Source organism: Dermacentor silvarum, chromosome 10 (assembly GCF_013339745.2).
Source record: "Dermacentor silvarum isolate Dsil-2018 chromosome 10, BIME_Dsil_1.4, whole genome shotgun sequence".
NCBI lineage: Eukaryota > Metazoa > Arthropoda > Arachnida > Ixodida > Ixodidae > Dermacentor > Dermacentor silvarum.
Window position 1 is genome coordinate 49,816,049 of NC_051163.1, and position 26,429 is coordinate 49,842,477.

Genomic DNA, 26,429 nt, shown 5'->3' on the forward strand with positions numbered 1-26,429 from the left:
GGTACTTTTGTTTCTTTTTCGGGCAATTTTATTGCGATAGCAATTATATGAACACTCCAAGCGGATTTTGCTGTCAGCGTCGTCGTCGCCGTCGCCGTGAAGTTCCGTATACAGTCCAACAGCGATGAAATCGTCGCTGCGCGCCGTATGCTGTATGTGCGAGTGAAAGCGCGCGAGGGACGCGCGCTTTCACGGTGAGCGAACGCAGGGCGGAGAGCAAACGCGACTTCTTCCGTCGCGCGAAAGGCCGTGGGGGGACGGGAGGGAGGGGAGGCGATGTTTAGCTGCGGCACCAAATGCGTATTTATATAAAAAAATTGGCTGCGGCTTAACTCAGTTATGCCTGCGTGTGCGTAGCGAGAGGTACGGTTAATGTTATTGTTTAGCTTTGTGTTTCATTCCGTCGTTGATCCGCGGCCCTGGCACGAGATGCCGAACTAGACGACGAACCATCCTCATCCGAATGCACTCGCCTGGCCGCTTCGTACTTACGACGCTTCTCGAGGCGTGCGGCTCGTTCTTCCTCTGTCTCTTCGGCTCGCCTGGCTTCTTTCTGTCGATCCGACTCACTTTTCATATCTGCCGACGAATCGCACCAAGCCGCCCCTTCTATATATACGATGCAACGCCGGCTCCTCCGGCAATGCAACGCCGGCGGTTGCTAGGCAACGGCTCAGCTCGGTGTTTCACCGGCTCCTCCTTTGACATCATGCCAGTAGGCGCGGCGAGCTGGGTCGGTTGCTAGGCAACGGCTCAGCTCGCGGTGCGGCCACCGACCACAGCGACACGGCGAGAATATGGCTAATGTAGCTCTCGTTACAAAATGTTGCGAGGCGAGAAGGTGCTAAAGACTTTCGACGCTGCTCGACGAGTGTCCCGTTTTGATCTCGTCGAACACCTCCGAGCCGCCCCCAGAGGCACCGGCAATAGTCACCAACGCCGCGAGCTTTCGGTGCGAACGCGGGCAAAACGCCGACGTCGTCGACAACAGTTCCGCGCATTGCTGGTGCTGCTGCATGTTCAAGTTTATACAGCTGATAAAACTACTATCCTTACTCCGTATAGCTTTCTACTAATTTGCTGTCGCAATTGATGTTTCGCCTTTTGGGTGAAACTGCGACTTTTTTCCCTTTCCGTTGCGTTGTAGGTTCCATTCCCTAGATGTATAAATCTAATAAATGTTTATGTTTTATTACGTGACATGTCATGAACTTTACGTTACCTTGACGAAGGTCAGATACACACACGACAAGCTTCCCTTACCCCCATTTTCTCGACAGAAGAAGGGCTGGTGAATTTCTTGTTGATTTTTTGAAGTTTTCAGGGTTATGTGAACCATTTGTCATACTTACAGGTCTAACATAAACAGTTCAGATGAAAATTATGGCGAAATTCTGCATTTACTGCTTTTTTGCATTCGGAGCCACCGCGTCTCTTATCACATTTTCTATCCACCTAATCAATTAGTTTTTTTTTTTTTTTCTTTTTTTGTACTCTGCGTATTACCACTTTCGATGTCGTCAAAGCGCGAAAGTCGCCGAATGAACTAAGGTGGCGTTCAGGCGAGAAGAAATATACATATTGACTAGCTAGGGCTAGGTAACTGTGGTACGCTTTGACATCAAAAATTCGACAGTCTAATGTGGGACGTACAGGGGGCAAGAACTTCCGTTTCGTTATAACAAATTTGCTCGTTCATGACGACTTCTCTAGCCGCATTTGTTATAACTTTCCTTTATCATAACTTTACTAGCCGCATTTCGTTATCATAACTTTCTTAGTCATGTAGTCCAGTTAAGCCATGACCTCACATAGAAAAAAAAATGTCCAACTGAGAACCTGCCTAGGTTAGGCGCTTTGCAAAGACGGGCGAAAAGAAGAGGAGGGTGCAAACGCAATACTATCCGTACTTCGCAAAACACTGAAAATTAATAGAACTTTAATAGGTAGGCGGTTGTATATGGAGGCGGCTACATGTCATCCAAATGCGCGGATAAAAGAACTGAAGTTGAAGATGAGAAGACAGCACTGCCTCGTAGTAACACTGTGTCATTATATGTTTATATTATTGCGATAGCAATTATATGGACACTCCAAAGCAGATTTCTGCCGTCGCCGTCGCCGTCGCCGTGAGGTTCCGTATGACGTCAATGGAGATGAAATCGTCGCCGCGCGCCGCCGAACGCTGTATGTGCGAGTGAAAGGGCGCGAGGGACGCGCGCTTTCACGGGGAGTGAACGCACGGCGTAGAACAAACGCGCGTTCTGTGCCGTGCTCCCTTAAGGGCTGCAGAAGTAGGCGTCTCTTTCCTCCTTTACAATCACCATATATGTAGAGCAAACGCGCCTTCTTCTGACGCACGAAAGGCCGTGGAAGGGGGGGGGGCAGGGAAGGGAGGCGACGTTTAGCTGCGGCACTAAGTGCCTATTTATATCAGAGGTTCCGGCAACAGTCACCAACGCCGCACGCATTTTGTGCGAACGCGGGCCAAACGCCGACGGCGTCGACAACAGTGCTGTGTGTTGCCGGTGCTGTTGCATGTCCAAGTTTGTACAGCGGATAAAACTACTATCCTTACTCCGTATAGCTCTCTACTAAGTTGCTATCGCAATTGATGCTTCGCCTTTCGGGTGAAACTGCGGCAACTTTTTTTTTAACCTGTTTATCGGTCATACGTGTTAACCACGAGGGCAGCACATTTACGCAGACGCGAAGTACTCCACAACCAAAGCTCTGTCACGGCTTTCGGCTTTTTCTTCTTTGATGTCTCTTGTAACTCTTATGAACAAAATATTCTCATCGTAAGTTCATTTGAAGGCACATTTGCAACGCAATTTGGGAAGCGACACCCCCCCCCCCCCCCCCCTTGCTTTTTACAGGAAATTAAAACGTGCTCGGCAAGGTAACAATATTGTAAAAAAAGTGGTCGCAGTTTCACCTGAAAGGCCAAGCATCAATTGCGATAGCAAATTTGTAGAGAGCTATACGGAGTAATGATATTAGCTTTATCAGCTGTATAAACTTGGACATGCAGCAGCGTCGGCAACACGCAGAACTGTTGTCGACGCCATCGGCGTTTTGCCCGCGTTCGCTCAAAATGCGTGCGGCGTTGGTGACTGTTGCCGGAGCCTCTGATATAAATAGGCACTGCGTGCCGCAGCTAAACGTCGCCTCCCTTCCCTCCCCCTCCCCCACGGCCTCTCGCTCGTCGGAAGAAGGCGCGTTTGCTCTACATACATGGTGATTGTGAAGGAGAACAGAGACGCCTACTTCTGCAGCCCTTAAGCGAGCACGGCGCAGAACGCGCGTTTGTTCTCCGCCGTGCGTTCACTCCCCGTGAAAGACGCGCCCCTCGCGCCCTTTCACTCGCACATACAGCGTTCGGCGCGCGGCGACGATTTGGCGCTGAGCCGTGCTCCCTCAAGGGCTGCAGAAGATAGCGCCAACCTTTCCCTTTCCCTCAAGAACCACTTACCGCGGCGACGATTGGCGCTGAGCCGTGCTCCCTCAAGGGCTGCAGAAGATAGCGCCAACCTTTCCCTTTCCCTCAAGAACCACTTATCATCGGCGACGATTACTTCTCCAAATTACGTCATACGGAACCTCACGGCGACGGCGACGGCGACGGCGACGGCTACGGCGACGCCGACGGCAGAAATCTGCTTTTGAGTGTCCATATAATTGCTATCGCAATAAAAACTGCACTAACACAAGTACTTAGGCACGCGCATGCAAAATTACTTGAAAAGCCCGGACAAGGGGGCCTTTCCAAACGAAATATAAGCGTACTTTCGATGTTCCTCACTTGACTACGCTCCTGTTTGCGGCATGACATCGAAATTGGAACCCGCTGGTTGCCACTCATTAATTCACTACACTGTTCGAACGTCGTCACAGAAAACCGTTTTCGGAATCACTAGAGGTTTCTATACAGACAGAAAAGAGGCACTTGTTTTTACTTTTAATATTGTATTGTTGTACAACGTGGTGTTTTTTTTTTTTTTTTTATCGCCCTGCCCATACTTTTCTTTTGAAGAGAGCAGCTGAAATGTACCGCCTTATTTCCTAGGGCGCAGTAATGAAGTCTTGCATGCTTCTTTTGTGCTCAGAAATCTTCCACCCTTATTAGTTCGCGAAAACAGTTTCTTCATCGAGAACGTTTCTTTGTGGTGTCTGTTTCAGTGGTGCCTCTCCTGTTAATTCCTCCTGTCTTCGTGCTTATTTACCGGGTACATAACGATCTGATATGGACGCCGTGTGGTCTTGAAATGGAAAGTTGTCTTTTCCAAGATTCCTTTATCAACACTTTCTCGCGTAGTGTGTAATCGTTTTTCTCAAATTTCTGAGCACGTTTTAGTTCACTAGGACTTCTGCTTTTTTGTACCGGTGTCTAGACTGTTTTTACTCCTAGCAAGACCATTTCCTTTCAGGCATGTTCAGCTCTTTCAATAAACGTTCTGTGTGTGAGCAATATGTGAAACCGTTTTTTTTTTTTTTTTCTTTTTAAGGCTCCCTCTGCAGAGCCCACTGGTTTCACTTTCCCCGCATCGAAGCTCCTCTGCCGGTGACGAAACTTGACTTTCGGTTTTCACCGCATCGCAACCTGACTTCTGTATAATGATGCCTCTGATACAGTGTACGCTTTTTTTTTTTTTTTTTTTACTCGTTGGTTTATTTGTGACAGTGTGCAAAATAAAAAAGCTAGCCAGAGACGGATCCAAGCAAGAAGCCGTATTCAGTGTAGACGTTTTCCAAAGCAACATAAATAAGTGTTCTGTATACGTGTCGGTGTAGTGCTTTCCAAATGACATTTTCCGAACGACAGATGTGCAGTGTTGCTGTCTTGCAAACGAGCATGCGCAGTTGTTTCTAAGAATCTTCCTGACTCTTTTCGATATCCCTAAAATAGATCATCATCATCATCGTCATTATCAGCCTATATTTATGTCCACTGCAGGACGAAGGTCTCTCCCTGCGATCTTTAATTACACCTGCCATGCGCTAGCTGATTCCAACTAGCGCCTGCGAATTTCCTAACTTCATCACTCCACCTAGTTTTCTGCCATCCTCGACTGCGCTTCCCTTCTCTTGGTATCCATTCTGTAACTCTAATGGTCCTCCGGTTATCGATCTGGCGCAATACATGGCCTGTCCAGCTTCATTTTTTTCCTCCTAATGCGAACTAGAATACCGGCTATCCCCGTTTGCTTTCTGATCCACACCGCTCTCTTCCTGTCTCTCAACGTTATGCCTAACATTTTTCGTCCCATCGCTCCTTGTGCGGTGCTTGACTTGTTCTCGAGATTCTTTGTGAATCCGAATATATTTCCGAATATATATCGACAAATTGTGCCACTGGGTATATGGCAGTTGCTGTGTTGCCAAATATACAACTCTGGTAACAGTACGTATGTGCAAATGGTTATCTGCCACTGGTTACGTACTCGTTCTGAGCCAATACCTCCGGACAGCTACGCGATTGGAACACAAGAAGTATGAATCATTTAATGAAAACTTCGGCACTGAGTATGTATCACCGGGTATGCGCCCATTCTTAGCTCACCATTTATGGACGTGTCCCCGCAACACGACGAGTATGAAACCTAAGTGTTATTAAGCAATGCTTTCTTTGACTCTTCCCAGGAGTGTGGCGTTCGTTGTCGTTTCTACACTCAATAAATATTGGCGTGGCATAGCTCTGGATCAGCTCATCGCCACGACGTGCTATGTGTCATGTTACGAAATCATTCAGCGTTCTTCATCAGCTCCAAGATGTACAATAAACATCTACACAACGCCTCATCAATGAGAAACAAACGATTTGATCAGATGGTTCATGCATTCATTTCATTCACGTGTGTATACCAAAGCGAGCACTAACTTAAGCATAAGCATGCCGGCCAATGTAAGCGCGAACATCATTACAATCAGGGGCAAACATTGCAGAAAGCTTCGCTTCGCATTTGTCGTACACGTTTTTTATTGTTCTGTGAATAAATAATTCATGAGTGATAGCTGTTGTTTATCAAACTTTCATATTGTACAAAATACACATACTTATTTCCGAATGTTTCGAAGCAACTGTAGTTCTTTGCGAACACGTGAATGCTTACTGATAAATATGTCTTAAAGCATTGGTTTGACGTGCAGATGGTGGCTCAGTAACGTTGCTGCTTGAGGCCAACTCGAATGCAATAGCCCCTGCGACTATGTCGCTGAGCGTTCCTATGCGTGCTTGCGCACGCTTAATCTTTCTTCCCTTGATCCTTTCCTGTTTTCCAAGTGTCGCGTAGTGAAACAGGCGCCAGCTTCTTTAGCCTCCTAGCTATTATTTCTTCTTTGCTAGTTGCTTTCTCTCTGTAGGTGTTTAAATGCTGATAGCATTGTGCCACATACCTGTCAGCGCGGAAAGCTTATAGAATCAGCTGCTATTAGAAATACAAACTACTGTACAGCAAGGCAACTGCCCTCAAGAAAGCTAAGCCATAGTCTTCAGAAGAAACAAAGCCGCCTCCTACCTTCTATGTGGGGAAAGACAAAGACAGATGTATGTAAAACAAATAAATTGAAACAAACAAACAAAACAAGTATGGGGAAGGGGACAGTCTAAAACCTATAGTAGCATATCAGAGCACTTCATAAAGGTAATAAGATGGTAATGATAAAGAGCTGGGCGAATCAACCATTACGCTCACCTTCCTATGATGATTTGTCGTGCAGTTCATGTGCTTCTTTGGCGCGCGAGCAATACATGAAATTGAGTAATCACACTGCTTGCTGGGCTCTTATTCAGCTCGAATTTCTCGCTGACTTTATTTAGGGCCTAAACTAGGCTGCCCAATTTTCCTCCGCGTGAGTAATTATCAATCCTTTAATTGATAGACACAATGGTAAAAAGACAGAAAAGGAAAGAAAAACGGAAACCGCAAAAGCATCTGTCTATCTAAAAGGAACAATAATCAGGACTTGCGAAAGCCGGCGCTACCTTTGACGTCAACAAAGAAGGAACGAGAGTAATGCATCTTCAATAGCTAATAACTGTCGAAACAAATTTGCAGAGTCCACGCAAGGCTGCTTCAGAAACGGGACATTCAGAAACAAAAACGACTGAAGTCACCGTAGCAGGAAAATCTGTTGTAGTCTGGCAATATGGCCTTAGTAGTCGCGCTCCACGAACAAATGGGAACCAAAAGAAGCGAACAACCACGCCTGAAGCCTGTAATTAGGAGTGATAGCCGTTGCACAGTGACTTTAGGACATCATTTTGTGGACTTGCAAGGTCACAAATTAGAAGCCACACCCGCCCTACCGGTCTTACCGCGTGTTTCAGCATCGATCGTCCTTTGTACGCCGTAGTCCGACAGGAACTGAATTCCAGTATAGACGGAGGTGCACTTACAACCAGCCACCTTAATACGGTGCGGCGCTTGTGCAAACTAGTTCTACCGTCATCAAATAGGCACCGAATTCGACAAGCCACTACTGTGTCAATACCGGCTAACAACGGAACAATGCGACTTGGTAATGCCAAGGGCACATAATTCTTGCATATTTGCAGCACAATATTGTAACCCCCGAAGTGCTTTGCTGGCGATTACTAACGGCAAAGCATGCCAATGGAATATAGTGCACGGTTTTGATGACACATACTACAGAGGAGCCAACACACGGGAAAATCTAACATCATTCGAACCCAAGGGGGTCCCATAGGAAATAGAGCAGCATGCTTCGCTCTGAACACAGATTGGGGAGTGGTCTGCGATTTTTTTCTTTTTATCCTCATGTCGACATTCTCTGAAAGCTCGTTCGCGCAGACTGGTAATTCTTTTGTATAGCGACACATTCCTCTGCGCGACTAGGTGACGAGGACATTGTTTGCTAGCAGTTGCGTCGGGCACAAGTATGCGGGCGATCCACACCTCGTCTATCTCATTCGGCACGCATACACATGCCCACAAAAACTGTGTGCTGCTAGCTCCCGTGTCAATAAAGACCGTTGCAACAACAACAACAAAAAAAAAGTTAGTCGGCCCTTCCACTCCCTGAAGATGGTTAAATAGCGAAGCTGAAACGTGCGGCCCCGGTGTTTATCACTGGGTTGATCCCGAGGGTTCATTAAAGTTTTTCTCAATTATGAGGTTACACACACGTTTGGCTGCGACTGAGAAAACGACTTCACTGACGGTATGCATGCAGTCCGCCGTCGTCGCTTGCGTTCGATGTCTCGAGATTGCTCGGCGGCGTGGTTGGCAGCATTCGCCCGCCATTGCCACTTGCGATTCTTCGAAAATAAATTGCTTAAAAATTGAATCTGTCCGTCACGTAAGACAATGAATGGCTCATACGCCTTCAAGCAATGGCTTGTACACCCGTAAACACGGCCTCCCGACGACATATGACAAGTGAAATTCTACGCTGGAATGATGAGAGGCAACGCAGCCAGCTGTGGAAGAAAACGACGACGACGAACGAGGAAGGAGTGGCACGAGCGCGTGCCGAGCACGAGCACAACGCGAGGGGCGCCAACGAGCCAGCTGCGGAAGAAGACTACACTCGAGCTAGTGCTGATAATGATAGTTTTCTGTACACAGGCGAGTTCGCCTAGCCATATATAATTTTGCCTAGACATATATAGCTTTGCTTTAAAAATCACCAGCTCTTCCTCCGTCGAGAAAATGGGGGTAAGCGAAGCTTGTCGTGTGTGTATCTGACCTTCCTGGTGATTTTATTTCTTTCTCTCGCTCTTTCTTTCTCTATCTCTCTTTCCTTATCTTTCTTTCTGTTTCTTTTTTTTCTCTTTCTCTCTTCTTTCCTTTCTCTTTCTTCCTCTCTTTCTTGCTTTCTCGCTCTCTCTAACTCTCTTTTTGTCCCTGTTACGTGCCATTGAGCTTCGACCCTTTCTGCACTACCACGAAGATCGGCCCACTTTTCACCATGACACCACCACCACCGCCGACACTTGTAAGCCTGGTAATAGTGCAGAAAGGGTCCAAGCTCAATGGCACATACCAGGGACGACAAAAAAGAAAGAAAGATAGAAAGCGACAGAGATAGAAAGACAGAAAGAGAGAAAGAAAGAAACAAAGAGAGAGAGAAAAGAAATAAAGAAACAAAGAGAGAGAGAAAAAGAAATAAAGAAAGAGAGAAACAAAGAGAGATAGAAAGAGATTGAGAAAGAAAAAGAGGGAGAGAAAGAGAGAGGGAAAATCAATACCCCTTTCCCTGTCGAGAAAATGGGGGTAAGCGAAGCTTGTCGTGTGTGTACTTGACCTACTACTTTCCCTTCCCTTTCCTACTACTTTTCGTTTTCTTTAGTGGTACTTTTCGTACCTTTTCCTTCTACTTTTGTTTCCCATTCGTGCAACTCTTCCTTCCGTTGCGTTGTACGTTAACGTCCCTCGTTGTATACATTTATTAAACGTTTATGTTTTACTGCCGTGACATGTCGTGAACTTTACGTTACCCTCACGAAGGTCAGATACAAACACGCAAAGCTTCGCTTACCCCCATTTTCTCTACAGGGGAAGGGCTGGTGATCTTATGGTAAAGGAGGTCTCTATGCGCTCGCATAATTCTACCGAAGATATTGCTGCTAATCTGACACCGACATTCCACATTTGCAATGCAGCCTCTGTTTGCCTTAATTTACAGGGTGTCTCCTTGTGCTATGCTGGCAGGCATCGGAGGGAAATCATTGTCGGAAAGTACTATTTTGACCGCAATGTGTTTCCGCACAGCACCAAGAACAGCAACAAGTGCTACTATGGACTATTCGAAGTGCAGCGGGAAAGACCCCAGACCTTAAGGAAACAAATGTCTTACGTGGTTATTGTATACAGGTAAACCGCGATATAGCGAAGTTGGTAAAACAAGCAGATTGCTCGGTTATACAGAGAATTTTTTAAGTACTGAAGTTCGTTATAACGAGGTTTAATGTATCATCAGTATCTTTCATAGCTGTTCTTTATGCCCTTTCTTGGTTTCCCTGTCAACAGGTCAGAGCATACTAGCTCAGGCCAACCTCCTATTAGTTTTTATTATCATATTAGAAGAAAATTCTAGCTCGCTAACACGGCGCCGACTATTCCTTTGATCTTGAACATGTGGTATAGTTACACAGATAGTTTGCACGCGGTAGCGTTAAGGGCCCCGTGTCAGAGAAAATCCAGTGTCCGCTTTGTCCCGCGTTGTCCGTTACCGAAAAATGCCATATTTATGTAGATATATGCATATGCCACGCCTTGCTATATGACATGCTGTATAGGACCTTTTTCTCCGCTCTGTGGCAGCAGTGTGTTCAGGACCCTAAAAAACTTCCTGTCATATGAATTGTTGACAGTCCAGTTAGCCAACAAAAAGGAACTGTTTTGTCACATAGTTTACTATAGGCATGTATTCTTGGTGTGTTCAGATATAAGGAACGTGCGCCATGAGTCGAGCTCACGTATGGGCTTTTTTTGTTGTATTTAACCATAAATGTTCACTTGTACAACACTCCAACTCTACCGCATAAATGGTGCCAGCTGGAGAGTTCTATAAATATACATGTGTTATTCTAGAGTGCTTAACCCGAATTATTCTGGGAACTCTGTGTAAACAAGAAATGTATGTACCTGTGTTGTTAGCATTTGAAAGTTTTCCTGTACTGAAGTCAAGTGCACATGTGTATGTTTGTTGAAATAAACTTCTCTTTATCAGTAAACATTGCCACATCATCGTATCACTAAAGTTGCTCATACCTTGTCTTGCATTCGTGACAAAATTATACCTCGGAATTTTGAGAATGCACAGCCCGCAAACAAATGTCATGAAAGAAAACACCGGCAGTGCATGTCTTTTAGTTCAAATCTTCCCAGAATGAAATAATAAAAGTGCGAAAGAATAACGAAAACCTGAAAATTATGTAATTGTTCGGCGCGGCTGTGCACTTCCTCCGGGATCGGCCCACGCACGACGCCACGTTCCCAGCAATCGCAGAGCGGCGCGCGCCGCTCAGATCCTTGCAACACGATCGATGTAGATGGTGCTCACCTGCGCGTATCAACGGCAGCGGAGGCGCCCGCCGTGCGAGGGAAAGAAAAAAAGTAAACCTAGTTAAACCCAATGTGAAATCGGCTGAAACAGCGGAGCTGTGGTTCTCTTGTGTTCCTCTGTCACTTTGTGTGCTTTTCTGTGATTATCTGTAGGTTTCTTAGGTTTTTGTGATTGTGTGTATTTCTGTGAATATGTTTGTTTTCCAGTGCTTTTCGTGTGATTATGGGTGATGTTTTGACTTTTACTGCTTAACATTTCCTGCTAACTCCCAGTCGAGGAAAATCTCTTGCTCCGTGGGTCAAAGGGATCTCTCGGCGCTTGCGTCTTTGTTCTGCCCCTTGCTGGAATAAAGCAGGGTTCGCTTTCCTCCAAGTACGCTTGACGCGTTTCTTTCTTGCGTAGCTCCGGATTAGCCTCCCGCCGCTGCCGTTTCGATTCCGCTTTCCACCGATGATCCTCGCTGGTAGCGGTATCCCGGCGAATACGTCTGGCTTGAGCTTTCCCTTATGCTTAGCTCCGGATTAGCCTCCCGCTGTTGCCGTCTCGCTGCCGATTCCCGTGCTCGAAACGTAGAATTCGCCCGGCGACGCCACTGCCGCTCTGGGGCGAGCTCCCGCATTCGCTGGCGTCGAGTAGAATTCATGGCGAAAAAGGGCGCGCGATCTCTCTCCACCTCTCGCCTCTGATTGATAGGTTCCCAGACCCATCACAACTGGTGGGTCTGGGAACGTTGCGCCCCGGCGTGACACCGGCGGGCAGACAGACAGACGAATGGCACAGCCTGTACCTACAACAGCTCCGCTGTTAAAAAAGAACCAGAAAGCTCGCCTTCGTGCATAGCGTGCGCTGCCAGCGTTTCCCGGTAAACATTACAGTTACATAAGCTGCCGTTGCCGGGAAGCGTGAGAAGCAGCCAGGGACGTTGAATGCCATCGCGTTTCACTCTTAAAGGCAAAGTATAAGCGTCTTCCAAGTTTTCTCTGTACTTTCGCGCGTAGTTTTGTAACAGAAAGAATAAGACTGTTCTTTCACGACAACGACGTTGTCGTGAAAGAACCATCCATCTCTGGTCATCCATCTGCGAAGATGGATGATCAGCGAAGCTGTTTAGAGCCCGACAGAGCAGGGGGCACAGAATTTTGAACAAAGGCACAAACATATCCATTGCCCTGATCGGTGGTCATTGTGGCGATAGATACGCACACACATTTGCGTGTCACCTCTGTTATTAAATCTGTCCGTCAGGTAAGACAATGACTGTCTCATACGCCCTTAAGCAATGGCTCATACCCCTCATAACGGGGCCTCCCCATTACGACAGGAGAGTCAGTCAGTCAAAAAACTTTATTAAGGTCCTAAGGAACTACTAAGTCGTAGTTGCGGGCCGCTCCCAAGTCCGGCCCGAAGACCATGGTCCTCCGCCCGTTCGCGAGCCCTTTGGACAGCTCTTAGTTGGTCCTGGAGATAGCCACTTTTAAGGGCTTCCTCCCAGTCCTCTTGTTTATTAAATGAGACGTTTTGTGACGCAGAACATTGCCAGAGCATGTGTGCTAACGAGCAATACTCTTCATTGCAGTCAGGGCAGTGTGGGTCGATGTCCGGAGCAAAGCGGCTAAACCTTCCTCTCGACGGGAAAGATCTCATTTGTACCATTTTCAATCTGGAAGATTGGGGTCTAGTTAGCTGTGGGTGTGGAAGCGGGAATTGCCTGCGCCCAAGCTGATAGTGTTTGACCATTTCATGAAAAGAGAGTAATGGGTCAGAGTTATGCTCACAATCCGGACTGTCTGGCATATCAGGACCAACGCGGAGAAGTTAAATTCTACGCTGGAATAATGAGCGGCAACGCAGAGAGTGTGTAAGACGACGACCAAGACGAACGCGTGAGCAGTGGCACGAGCGCGTTCGCACCGAGGGGCACCAACGAGCCAGCTATGGAAGAAGACGACGCTCGATCGAGCCATTGCTGATTATGATAGTTCTTCCGCACGGACGCCATGGCCTAGCCATAGACAGCTTCGCTGTATAAAAACCTCACAAAAATAAAAAAAAATGCTCAAAGCCACAATACTGAGGACTTCTCGCCCGCAACAAGCCCCGCAAGGAAAAAGCTTATCGAATTTGGTAAGCACCAGCCCAAATCTTCCCCGTTTCAAATAAGATTTAATAAGCGTTTAATTGGTAGCCAATCCTTCTTGTACGTCTCAATGAGTCACAGAGTCAAGCAAATTAAGCGCGCATTCCCTGATGGCGCAGGTAAAGCTGTCACTTCAAGCAGTCCCTCTGCTACGTGGGAGCACGCGAGGGGTGGTGTCGTTGATTAAGCAGCACATGTCCCAGTGCTTTCTTGCTAAGCTAAGAAGTGTGACAAACAAGCCGCGACCCATTTAACTCTCTCGTCGACAACTGCGTTGCCGGTTTTATCGCTCTAACTGAAACGTGGTTGCATCCTCAAGTGTACAAATGGGGAAATTTTAACACGAAAGTGTTTTATGCCGGGGTCCACCAAGACTTCAATGACGTATTTCCGTCACGGAAATACGTCATAGAACATAATACAAAGAAAGAAACCAGAAGAAAAAGTTCCACAAACATGCAAAATTTGGGAATCGAACCCACGACCTCTCGGTCCGCGACGACAGATCGCCGAGCGTTTAACCCATTGCGCCACAAACGCATTTGCGGAGAGCTACACAGACGCGCCTTATATATCTAACACTCCTCCGTGTACCCGCGCTCTTGTTCGGGGCGGTGCCGCCGCCTACGAGCAGAAAAGAGAAGTACTGCATTATGACACTAACGCGCACCGACAGTGAACGCTTCGGTGGTCTCACCACTACGACGCCTCGATGCCAGCATTCGAAGGGACGCTGGCATCAAGAAGCACTACCAACGCCACCTAGGTGGCGTTGGTAGTGGTGTTCACCGTACTCAGCACAGCGGAGCGTGGCCTCCGAAATTAGCTTTGAAAATGTTTCTGAAGTTGATCGCGGAGGCTGCAATTACGACGCGCTGTACGCGCTGATTTGACTCGGTGACGATTCAGTTACGTGCTTTGTCTTGCGCGTTGTATTAGTGTGTCAGTTACGTACTTCGTCTTTCGCGTTGTGCTAGCGTGTGCAGCGTAGTGCAGCTTCCATATGCACGACGGTTGCTCATGGTCATCGACGTTGGTAGTCGTGATGGAGGAGACGTGCCACCAGGCGTCAGCGTGGGTGCATCAACGCCTAAGGGCGCTTTAGCCACAAAACACCAATAGACATTATATATCAATGTGCAATAAACATTACACTACTTCTGTGAAGACACGTTTCACTTTCGTGTTCTATACCGATTCCTATATAAGAGGGATCAACCACATTTTTTGACATATCCCGCTTTCATATCCTCCGTTGTGATCGCTTGACATTTCAAAATCTTTACCTTGTCATCACGTTAACTTTCACAGCGAGCTGTAAATAGTGTGAGCCTGCGCTGACCTAGGCCATCGAAATTTTATTTTCGCTGTTTGTTGCCACCCTCCCTCTTACACGTCCTGTTTCACTGCGGAACTTCGTTACCCACTAAACACACTTTTTGTGCTGCATTAAACAGTGAATGTTATATTAATGGGGGACTTTAAGTTCCCGAATATAATTTGGAACGCTGATCCACCTGCTTGTTATCCATATTATTCAAAGTGTAATGAATTTCTTGATCTTTGTTCTTTATTTTCTTGAACTCAACTTGTATCTGAACCAATAAGAATTTCAAAGCATACTGCCAATATCCTAGACTTAATATTATGCTCTCATCCTGGCCTTATTAAGAATGTTTCATGTATACCTCGTGTAAGCGACCATCTACTTCTTTCATTTAATGTTAAGTCTACTCTGTTAAAGCCAGCTGTGAAAAAAAATTAATATATGAGTACGACAAGGCAAACAACAATGATATAAACTTGGAACTAGCCTTTTAAGTAACTTCTTTTTAACCTCTCTTGAACTCTTTCTAAGTAACTTCATTGATCGCACGGTAGATAATAGCTGGATCATATTCAGGTAAGGAACTCTCGGGCATCTATAGTGGCGCTGCTTTGGGCTCCTAAACGAACGAACGAACGAACGAACGAACGAACAAACAAACAAACAAACAAACAAAATAAAATGGGCTGTTCGTATCGCGAATAGCGGATTATCTTGCCACGGTTGGGCAATTTCTTACAACCTAAATACTCATCAAATTTCGACAGGAATAGTTTGCGTAACAGCACTTCCGCAAAATGCATCGTTCATGCATAGTCCCTTCACTTATTAGTTGTTGCGGATTTATATTCGTCGATAGTGACTCCAAATAAATATAGATCACCTTTCAGATTAGAACATGAATGAATGAATGAATGAATGAATGAATGAATGAATGAATGAATGAATGAATGAATGAATGAATGTCTATATTCTCCCCATTTCACAAGTACAAGCCCTTCCGGGAGAAGAGGTACAAAACTGAGTAGCTTTAGCGTGTCTGGGCCGAGGTGTAGTGAGTTGTAGACTTGTAACAATCGCTCTTTCGTTGTCAGGGTAAAACAACCGGAAACAAACGCGAACACAGTGATGGCTGGTGTGTGTTTAATAACCAGCCCGTGTTCACGATTGCCTTGTTTCCAGGACTGCTTAGGTCTGCGATGCAATTCTGTAAAAAGCGAGGCTCTCTTAACGAATCTGTAAACAACCGGCTGTCCTGAAGTTTGACTATAGATGTTTAAACGAGTCAGGCAAAATGCTTATAACGTCCAGACTCGTTTTGGCCACGTCATTTGGAGGCAAGCGTGAAGCGTAACGGATCGCGTGAAGCGACGTTACGATTCTCGTGGATGTCCGTGTGGAACGCATAACTGTACCGTTTATTAGTCCAAAGGCAGCGTAGCATTAGAAAAGTTAACTTTAGGTCACAGCTCGGCGCCATGGCTTGATTCGTAGAAACCGACGGGCATAAAGATTGTTCAAGGTTCTCATTAACGCCCTGCTCACGTAAGGCGGCGAGACTGATGTGTGCAGTCTCGACGCTGTAAAGGAAATGTCGAGGCGTCCAATGTATATGCAAATTTCTCACCCGCTACGTAGCGTTGTCCGTTGCGAGAGTGGTCTGCTCGCGCCGAGTTCCACGATGCCGTAGAAAAGTGAAACTGTTCTTTGGCGTGCCTCGTATGAATTGCCCACCACAGTTATTCAGAAGAGTCTAGATCAACGACTATGTCTGAAGTTTTACGACGGCTGCTTATCTGAAAAGTTCTGCTGCGATAAACGTTACGCTAAGAATAACTTATATGTACCTATATGCAGGACAGAAATGGTTGCAAACATTCAGCACAGGCACGTTAGAATTGTAAATGCTCTTGCGAAGGAATAATTTGAAGCCGCAGTCTATTTTCTACTGAATAAGAGGACATGACCAAGTGATGTATTATCGTAAGACACTTTGTGCAGTGTAATGCACATCATAAATATTGTTTTTCTTTTATTTTCTAGTTACCTCTGGAAAGATTACGTAAAATATTCATTCCGCATATAGGGTCTGTTGACCGAATAACTGCATGCAAGTGACTTAGTAGTATTCTTTCTGCCAGGGTTGGAGAAAACCTGTGCTATTTTCATGTAGACTGTTTTGTCGTCCAACACCGGAATGTGAGTTTAGAATAATGCCATATGACGCAAGAAACCGATAACGCAGCGTCAAGATGAAAACCTAACACGTCTTTATCGCCGTGCTTGAAAAAAAAAATAAAATGCAGTTTTGACCATAACAAACACGCACGTAACAAACACGCGTGTCATAAAAATGTGGCTTTTAGCATTTAGCTGTTTTTCAATGAGTTTTCCCGTTTGTGACACACACGTCGATTATAATAACCTAATGAAAAGTTATTAGGCCTCTTGGCTGTTTCCGTGTCTATTGACAAACCTATATCTCATCTTACCTTCCTCATAACGCTTGTTTTTCAGGCTGATCAGTCACCCTTTAACAGCTCAGCGTATCTGATAGCAACACGCACGCTTAGTTATGGTTTATGGACAGAGTTGTTATCGATAGAATATGCCGTTTCAAATATTCCAATAGAAGTTCTTAGTCCACACCACACTAGCACTTATATATAGGCGATGCGCTGTTGACCTGCAGGCCATGGGTCGACCCCGGTAGGCGGGCACATTTGGACGGGGGTGAAATGAGAAATTGCATGTGTACTTAAGTTTAGGTACGCATTAAAGAACCCCAGGAGGTAAAAACTCTTCCGGAGGCGCCCGCTACGGCGTGCTTTATAATCAGATTGCCTTTTGACCACGTGAAACTCCAGAATTTATTATTACTATTAGTTTAATACTTTCAGTTGTTTCTGCGCAGTATGAAGGGGCTACATGTCTGTTATGCAAGAAGCTACATATTCTTAGTGGACAGGTAAATTAGCACCAAATGACAGGCCTGGAACGTACCAAATAGTCCTTACCAGACAGACTGTATTTGAGGTTCAATTAAATTGATGTAACCTGCAATGATTGCCCTAACGCAGGAGGTAAGCATAATGTCGTCGAGCTCCCAATCGCCGCAGTGAAACAAAAATGCGCATAACCAAAGCAGTCATTTTGGGTGTGCGAAGACAGTTTCACAAATACGTCACACCGGCAACAACAGTTAGAAAGAGTGGTAAAATACAATACGTATAATTTATAGCGTGTAGGAACAATGGAGGTTGTTTGTACGCGCTGTATGATGTACGTAATCATGTCAAACCAAAAGCCTGTAACTGTATACTTATCGAGAATAGAAAGCTTGAAAGCCTTCCTCCAGGCGCAATTTGTAAGTTATGAAAAAATGAATGGTCATAAGTAATCTGAAATAACTCTTTTTCTTCTCACATATTTGTTTCTTTTTTATTACTATATACCTTAGCCAACATTTACTCATTTTAACGTTCCTGTCTTACCTGTAGTATTTTTATTTGCCACTGCCGTTATGTCGTACTATGGCAGCAGCTGTGTCGTAACTCTTCTGTGACATCGAAAATTGGCATACATCATTCATATTTACGTTAGCGATGTCATCACCACGCTAATACTTGAATATCAATTCTACGTTTCGCAAAGGTTCATCTTTACGCGTTTGTTAGTTAGGAGTCGTATTCTTGCACGTGTGGCATTAAAGCTTCTTATTAGCCTGAAATGTTCCGCCAAATTTCGACAGAGAAAAGGCAAGAGCACCACTGAGTTCGCGCTCCCGTATATAGTCACGTAAAACCTGCAGCTACAAAATCGACACCACCCCCACAACCCCACTGTAAAATAATTTCTACCCTTAAAAACGAGGAAGGGTGTAAGTCTGTCTATAACTCAAACCTTTACATCCGAAAAAGGTGTAACAATGTGAGTCAGTTATAGGCACATTTTCACGCTGATTTACTTTTACGGGTGTAAATTATTTTACACTGCCGCATTGTGCTCCCGTGGCACTTGAGTAGCAATACTAGTAAACTGCGCTCTATTTGCGAAATTTACACTCTAGCGAATTTCACAATAAATCAGTTAAACGGCGGTGCGCAAGGTAAAATGTTTTCACCCTTAAAAGTTGCAGCTGCGCACGTGGTTAAGAACGTCGACCTTAAGGGGTAAGATGGAATCTTTGATAGGGACGAATGAATTGTGCTATTCTGTCGAGGTTTTTTCTTTCTTTTTTCGAGGGGGGCAAACAGATGGCCCAAGGACTGCGTGAAACAAACTTCAACAGCTACAGCTGCCAAACTCTCGCGTCGGAGATCTTGGATAATTGTGCCAATTTTGACCATGTGGTCAGAATTGGCACCATTCTTGACAGCGACTTCTTTTATCGCATGCGTCGTCGGAGCTCGCTGTCACATGCAATGGATTCTTAATGCGGAAGCAATTTTTTTCGCCGTCGCCTGCGAACTTCCGATTCACAGAAATTACGTCGTCGCTCCACATGGCTCAACTGAGGACAGCGCCCACGCGTAGTGGGCAGGTGTATGCGTGTAGCCTGTCTTGTACGATACGCTCACGTGCGCTGCTTCCAACGCAATTACACGACGAAACAACAAATGCGACTTAAATATACTCAGCGCAATAAATATACGCCAATGAAGCGCATCGTTCCTTAACAAAAAACGCTAATGAATTTATCTCGCTGTTTCACCCATTTTTGTACTCGGAGTTTATCCGTTTAGGGCGCGCTTTCCAGCGCAATGGACTTGCATGATGCATTTTTCGCCTAACGGGCCACTAGCTTCGAGACGCACTTGCTGTGACTCGATAAATTTTTGCGGCTTCTGAAGGTTCAGGTGCTGTGGGCGGTGGTAGCGGTGCTGTCGCGTTTATTCTCCGCCTGCGCTGACGGTTGCGCGGCAGCGTTTATTCCTGAATTCTGTCCTGCGTCTCTTATCTAGATGCGACAAAATATAGTTTTCGTCCTTGGTTGATTAAATGTCGATACTATATGCAAGCAAGTTTATTTCTTACTACTTTCACTGTTTCTATATGGCACTCAGTGGCCGCAGCTTCCGTGGTAACGTAGCTTCGTTCAAAAATCAAATACGTTAGTCCTACGTTTCTTTCATTCAGCTTTAAGCATAGCGATGTGAGCCATACAACAACCAGCGCGATTAAGAATGCAAAGATTTTGTCGTGAGTTGCCGAGACGCATTCCCTTTTATGTCCCTTACTATCTATAAGAAATCTCACAAGAAATACGAATCTCTCTCACCAAAACAGATGCAATTGATGGGTGCGCTTCTTTCTGTCAGCACTTAGGTAAAGTGTGGGTCCCATCCTTGAAGCTTCAAATGCCATCAAACATTTCCCGCTCTCAGGCGACAGTATTGTGCCGCCTCTGGCTCGGAGTGGCATTTACAAAGGCCTACTCGTTCCGCATTGGAATGGGGGATACGCCCATGTGTGACTCTTGTGGAACCAGAGAAACAATTGAACATGTCTTATGTCTCTGTCCCCAGTTCGACGTCGAGCGTGAACCTCTCCGGACAGCATTGAACCGGCTGGATTCTCGACCATTCTCGGAAATGAAGATCCTTGGACCATGGCCGTATGCGTCGATGGCACAGAAAGCCACGAAAGCCTTGTTGCACGACCTCAAGTCGACCGGCTCTTGGCGACCGCCTGTAGATTTCGTGCGAAGCTTCAGATGTGCGCGAAACTGTGCTATCTCTATTTCCTTTCTCTCTCTTTTCATCCCTATGCCCCCTTTCCCCAGTGCAGGGTAGCAAACCGGACGTGCGTCTTCTTAACCTCCCTGCCTTTCCTCTCTTCTATTTCTCTCTCTCTCTCTCTCTCTAGGTAAAGTGTGCGTTCGGACCCATCCTTTAACGTCGTCATGACAACCTATGACAAAATAACAACAGTCCGGTGTCGTAGCAGCAGGCGTTCTCCTTGCGTGGAAGCACAGATAAGACGTTAGGCATTCGAGTAATCCTTCGCTATATAAAAAATAGTATTGAACAAAACAACCTCTCGCGATATTTACTACCAGAGAAAGTTTACCGCCCAGCCACACATTGCAGTTTGAAATAGTGCCGGACGATCGAGTAACCAGGTCCCACCGCCCTCGCAAGTAACATGTACAGATAAGTATAGCTTAGTTCGAGAGGTCCTAACAATATGGAGCGGTTGTTTACGAGGTTACCTCCGGAGCGAAGACCGTTACCAAGAACGTAAACACACCTAAGAATGGTGTTTAGTGCGAGCGACGTAAATATTTACAGTGCTGCATTTAGTTACGGTGCACGGCCCAAGCGCAGGGCGATGTATACGTATGCGGGAACGAGGGACCCGAAAGAAAGCGTTTTAATGGAGCAGAATGACAATACCTTTCTTTCGAATGGTCTCGCCCCCTACATCTGCGGGACGACGTCCTCACTTAGCCGTTGCAGAGGATGTGTTTTGGCGCAATAAATAAATAAAAACGAGGACGAAGAAACGCACATCGACAAGACGGACGCCATACTCGCTTTTTGGTTGCGGTGGGCCCGGCCTTGATGCTGCACACTTCGTTTCACACATGGCAGTCAACGCGATGCGAAGGTGAAGCAACCGTAGGGCAAATAATAAGCAGCCACGAGAAACAGAGGACGAGATACCACGGTCGCTAACCGACACGTCTATCTGCCTATTTGAAAGATAGATTAGGCTTTTTTTTTTTCATTTTGTTCGTCGTGCTGCACCTGTAGGCATGCGCACTATTCAGTAGGTGCTTCTTCTGCTTTGTTATAAAAGTGGCATATTTTCCGCAAAAGGCACTCGCACATAAGGTAAAACACACACACGCACACCACGACACACACCGCCCGTGTAATCGTTCGTTTTTCTTTTACGTCTTGTGTGTTCCTTTTTGCAGCAATTATGTCCCTAAGCAAGAACCAAGTAGTCCAATAGCAATTTCTCTTGCTAGGGGAGTTTTGCCATTGACAGGATGCTATTGGCAGGATGCCTTCACTAATGAGTTCTCCAGTGCAAGGATTGTCCGCAATTTTTCCTTGCTAACGATTTTAGTGTAACAGCTTTTTGTGAATACGGGCCCACATGGTCTTTTTACGTTAAAGTATTTTTTTAATCGCATATGGCTAATAGCCGGCACCTACTCATTGAGCTGAATCTCACGAAGAGGCAGACATTACATGGGCAAGAAATCAAAATGAACAATTCAAGAATTCACAAATGTTCACCAATCAGCTTTTAACCAATTGCTTTAACGCACACACGTATAGCCATTTCACAACTGAAACCAGTAATTCCATCGGGCTTGCCCACTGGGACCTTATTTTGAAAATCAGCACCAGTTTTGAGGTAAACGGTGTCAAACGTGTGGTAAAAAGGAACCGTTGTTCAACTTACTTTTTTTTAACAAATCGTCTTCTCAAGCAGTGGAGCTGAAAGATAGCTGGGATACCAATACACATTCTTGCACACTTCGGGAACTGCGTATATTTAACATGATTTACGTAATCTTCAGAATACGTTCTATGTGGATGAGTATTGCGGACTCACCGACTGCAATTCGTAATCTGCAATACGTCCGGTAACGTAATGAGTTGAAATGTTAATTATAGAAATTTCGGTAAATGCATTATCATGCATTTCGATTTTTCGTGAAGCTAATATTCGCCTTCTAGATTTGACAAGCTCAGGGAGTATTGCTAATGTGCCCCGGGCGATTTAAAATAAATTCAGCAGCCTATAAAATAAAATAGTGTGTCACATATCAAAGGAAAACTACGTCACTCTAAAAGTGTGCTATGCATGCACTCGATACACTATGAGGACGTAATCTGAAACGTTCCCCTTCAGCGATAGCTCGCCTAGGCGATAGTCGCGTTCAATAAATCAACCGGCTTGCTTACCCATGACGTCAGCATGCACTACCAACACGCGCAATCGAATGCTTCGCAAAACACGCGAGAGAGCGCACCGTGCCAGTGCAGAGGGGCTCGGGTATGTTGTTTTCGAATGTATCGGCCGCAGTACGGCACAGGCGTGTTCGTTTATTCAATATATATGTCGGCAGCACCCAGTGACACCGTGACGTCAAAATGACGTACACCGGAACTACTAGGTGGCGTGACTTATTTTCCCGTTTTGCTTCAACCAGCCAATCAGCGCGCGCCTGAAGGCGAAAAGCGAAATATCGCCGAAGTGGAACGTTACAGAATAAGTCCGCTAGGCACTGCTAGAATCCCTTGAGTAAAGTGATGCTTCGCTCTCTGCCATCACTTGCAGAACGGAGGATCCAAAAGGTGAGTCACTGATCGCCAGCATAACAGACGGTTCGCTACCTTCGAATAAACTTCCTGTGCGAGCGCCTACACAATTCAGCGCGGTTCAATTCTATTCCACGCCTATGCTGTGCTCAGCCCGATGGTGCTTTACTCTATTTTCTTTTATCGTTTATTTTGCCTTTCCCTCTTTCCCCCTTTGCAGAGTCGAAAACCGTATATTGCAATCTGATTAACCTTCCTGCATTTCTATTTATTTTTATGTCTCTCTCTCTCCATACAGCTATCAGCGAGAAAGTCGTGCCAGGTAATTTAACATAACCAAACGTAACCTCCGAGATAATCTCCGAGATGATCTCGGAGGCCACACAGTGCTGCTTCTCAAACGGAGGCACACCGCACGCGATGCACACGCGTGATGGGGGAAAGCCAACAAGTTCATCAACAACGCGACTCGGCACGGGGCATTTTCTAAAGACCTCAGAGAGTTTCGCGAAGTCGATAGAGTGGAAAGGTTTTGCACTATGGGCGACTGACTACGCCAAATGTGCTCCGCACAATGAGTGGGCCTTGAAGATCGCGGTAATAATCAGTATTACCGACAATAACGAAGATAAAGTTCCGAACAACCAACATCTCATGGTGATTGCGTACCCAGTGTGCAGAGTATCAGCCAATGCATGCGAGGGCATGCATTGACGATGAACGAAGGCACTCGTATCGTACCTTACGCATGCGCAGTGTGGAACATATCCTCCCCTCGTTTGGTCACCGCTTTGTGAGTCATCGAAAGAAATTGGCCGCAGCATATCTACATGAAAGAAGATAATGCCAAGAAAAGAATTCCTAGTATACTTGCCGATAAATAGTTTTCGCGTAGATGCAGTTACTGTTGTATGTACACTTGTTCATTGTACCTGCCTTTTACCTAGCAAGAGCCATTTCGATGAGTACTAACCCAAATGTTTGTATCATGTGTGCAGTTTTTCATCTCTGTAGTCCTTTTCCATTTTTTTTTGTATAGTCACGCTTGTATGTTTTCTGCATTGAAGGTTTCTGTAATTACATTACAGGAATGAATTCTTCTCTTTGAGATTCCCAGCATCATTGTATCAAACGGAACAAGTATTGTTGCCGCCATGAATATTGCCTATTTTGTGGGTGGTGGTGGTGAAAAACGTTTAATTGCACGACAAAAAGTACCAGAAGGTATGCTCGGGACGACCCTGAAGAGGCCGCCCCCTTACAAACACTAGGTGGAGTCCCTAGTACGGGACCTCAGTGGCGGTAGCCGCCGCCTGGGCGCGCTTAACCAGGGCCTTTTGGGCCCGTAGGTCTGAGCAGCCAAGCAGGGCAGCCTCCCAGTCCTCCCGGGTAGGGTTGGGTAAGGGGGAAAAGGCAGGGTTGGATGGGCAAGCCCACACCATGTGGTAAAGGTCCGAGTACTTCTCCGCACAGTGCGGGCAAGCTCCAGTAAAGGCCGGATCGAAATGTTTAAGAGCCGCCGGAAATCCAGGCTGAATATTCTGACAAAACAGTTCCGAAGTCTATATGCATCCAGGTGAATAAAAACACCCAGCCAAGAATGAGTATTGCATGTAGTAGCATGCTTAAGGCTATTGCAAATTAACTAATAACTACAGGCTTCAATGAACGCCATTGTTGCATCACAATATCCCCCCATTTCTTTTTATTGCGATAGCAATTATATGGACACTCAAAAGCAGATTTCTGCCGTCGCCGTCGCCGTCGCCGTCGCCGTCGCCGTGAGGTTCCGTATGACGTCATTTGGAGATGAAATCGTCGCGGTAAGTGGTTCTTGAGGGAAAGGGAAAGGTTGGCGCTATCTTCTGCAGCCCTTGAGGGAGCACGGCTCAGTCGCCGCGCGCCGAACGCTGTATGTGCGAGTGAAAGGGCGCGAGGGGCGCGTCTTTCACGGGGAGTGAACGCACGGCGGAGAACAAACGCGCGTTCTGCGCCGTGCTCGCTTAAGGGCTGCAGAAGTAGGCGTCTCTTTTCTCCTTTACAATCACCATATATGTAGAGCAAACGCGCCTTCTTCGGACGCGCGAGAGGCCGTGGGGGAGGGGGAGGGAAGGGAGGCGACGTTTAGCTGCGGCACCAAGTGCCTATTTATATCAGAGGCTCCAGCAACAGTCACCAACGCCGCACGCATTTTGAGCTAACGCGGGCAAAACGCCGATGGCGTCGACAACAGTTCTGCGTGTTGTTGCTACCAAAGCCGCTCACCTTACTTCGTATGACATTGCTGTGTTGCTATCGCATTCATTGCTTCGCCCTTAGGGCGAAACTGTGACATTTTTTTACTGTAACGTGCTAATCCGCTAACAATTTTGGCGAGCTTCTTTTTATTGCGATAGCAATTATATGGACACTCAAAAGCAGATTTCTGCCGTCGGCGTCGCCGTCGCCGTCGCCGTGAGGTTCCGTATGACGTCATTTTGAGGTGAAATCGTCGCCGCGCGCCGAACGCTGTATGTGCGAGTGAAAGGGCGCGAGGGGCGCGTCTTTCACGGGGAGTGAACGCGCGGCGGAGAACAAACGCGCGTTCTGCGCCGTGCTCGCTTAAGGGCTGCAGAAGTAGGCGTCTCTTTTCTCCTTTACAATCACCATATATGTAGAGCAAACGCGCCTTCTTCAGACGCGCGAGAGGCCGTGGGGGAGGGGGAGGGAAGGGAGGCGACGTTTAGCTGCGGCACCAAGTGCCTATTTATATCAGAGGCTCCAGCAACAGTCACCAACGCCGCACGCATTTTGAGCTAACGCGGGCAAAACGCCGATGGCGTCGACAACAGTTCTGCGTGTTGTTGCTACCAAAGCCGCTCACCTTACTTCGTATGACATTGCTGTGTTGCTATCGCATTCATTGCTTCGCTCTTAGGGCGAAACTGTGACATTTTTTTTTTTTTCGTGCTAGCGCGAGCCACACCCACAGTGACGGCCGCAGGGCCAGACAGCTGCAAAACAGCGCTTCCATTGCCTTGCTAGGGCCGGCGAATAGTGACGCATAGCTTACGTCATGACACGTGACGCGCAGGCCTACAACATGTCTAGGAGGTGTTGGCCTGGCACTGCGTCTACTTGTTTTCGTTGTTGTCGCTGACAAACGCACTGCACTATCTCGCTAGTATAAGCTACAACGCGAGAGATCATGACTAAGCGATAGTACATTTCTGGAGACCCTCTACCATCAACATGCGGACCGCGCATGCGCAGTTTATACCAGTACAGCACGACGGTCCTGACGACGGCGCCAACGGCGACGATGCGAAAGCGCCTGAGTGTTCGATTTGATCTATCACAAGAACACGCCAGATACATGGGTTGGGCGCACACAACGCATTTCTTATATTTCACCGCGTCAAGAACGCATTGCGCAAGTAGAGTTTCGGGACTTCAATGTGTTTCACATGCCTGAGCACCTCATCGGTACGGTCATTGGAGCCAAGTTAAGCAGAGCGCGGCTCTCCGTAAAGGTCGCACACAGCCTTGATGTAACTCAAGCTAAATGGCTGACGTGTTACAAAATTTACGTTCACCTTTTGCCACATTAGCAACACCAGAACATTACTGATAAACCTTTTCACTCGCTGCGCCAACCTTTATGAAC

At 46.4% G+C, this 26,429-nt stretch overlaps 2 protein-coding genes across 2 annotated transcripts in view; one reads left to right on the forward strand and one right to left on the reverse strand.

Moving 5' to 3' along the window:
- The window catches only part of LOC125940981 (uncharacterized), a 508,491-nt gene extending 505,013 nt beyond the window's left edge, over positions 1 to 3,478 (forward strand). The window contains exon 2 of the transcript XR_007464130.1: positions 3,466 to 3,478. The gene's annotated coding sequence lies outside the window, so the exon portion shown is untranslated. The remainder of the gene's footprint in view (positions 1 to 3,465) is intronic.
- LOC119431215 (uncharacterized) overlaps positions 1 to 26,429 on the reverse strand; it is a 635,270-nt gene that overhangs the window by 387,277 nt on the left and 221,564 nt on the right. The gene's annotated exons all lie outside the window — the stretch shown is intronic.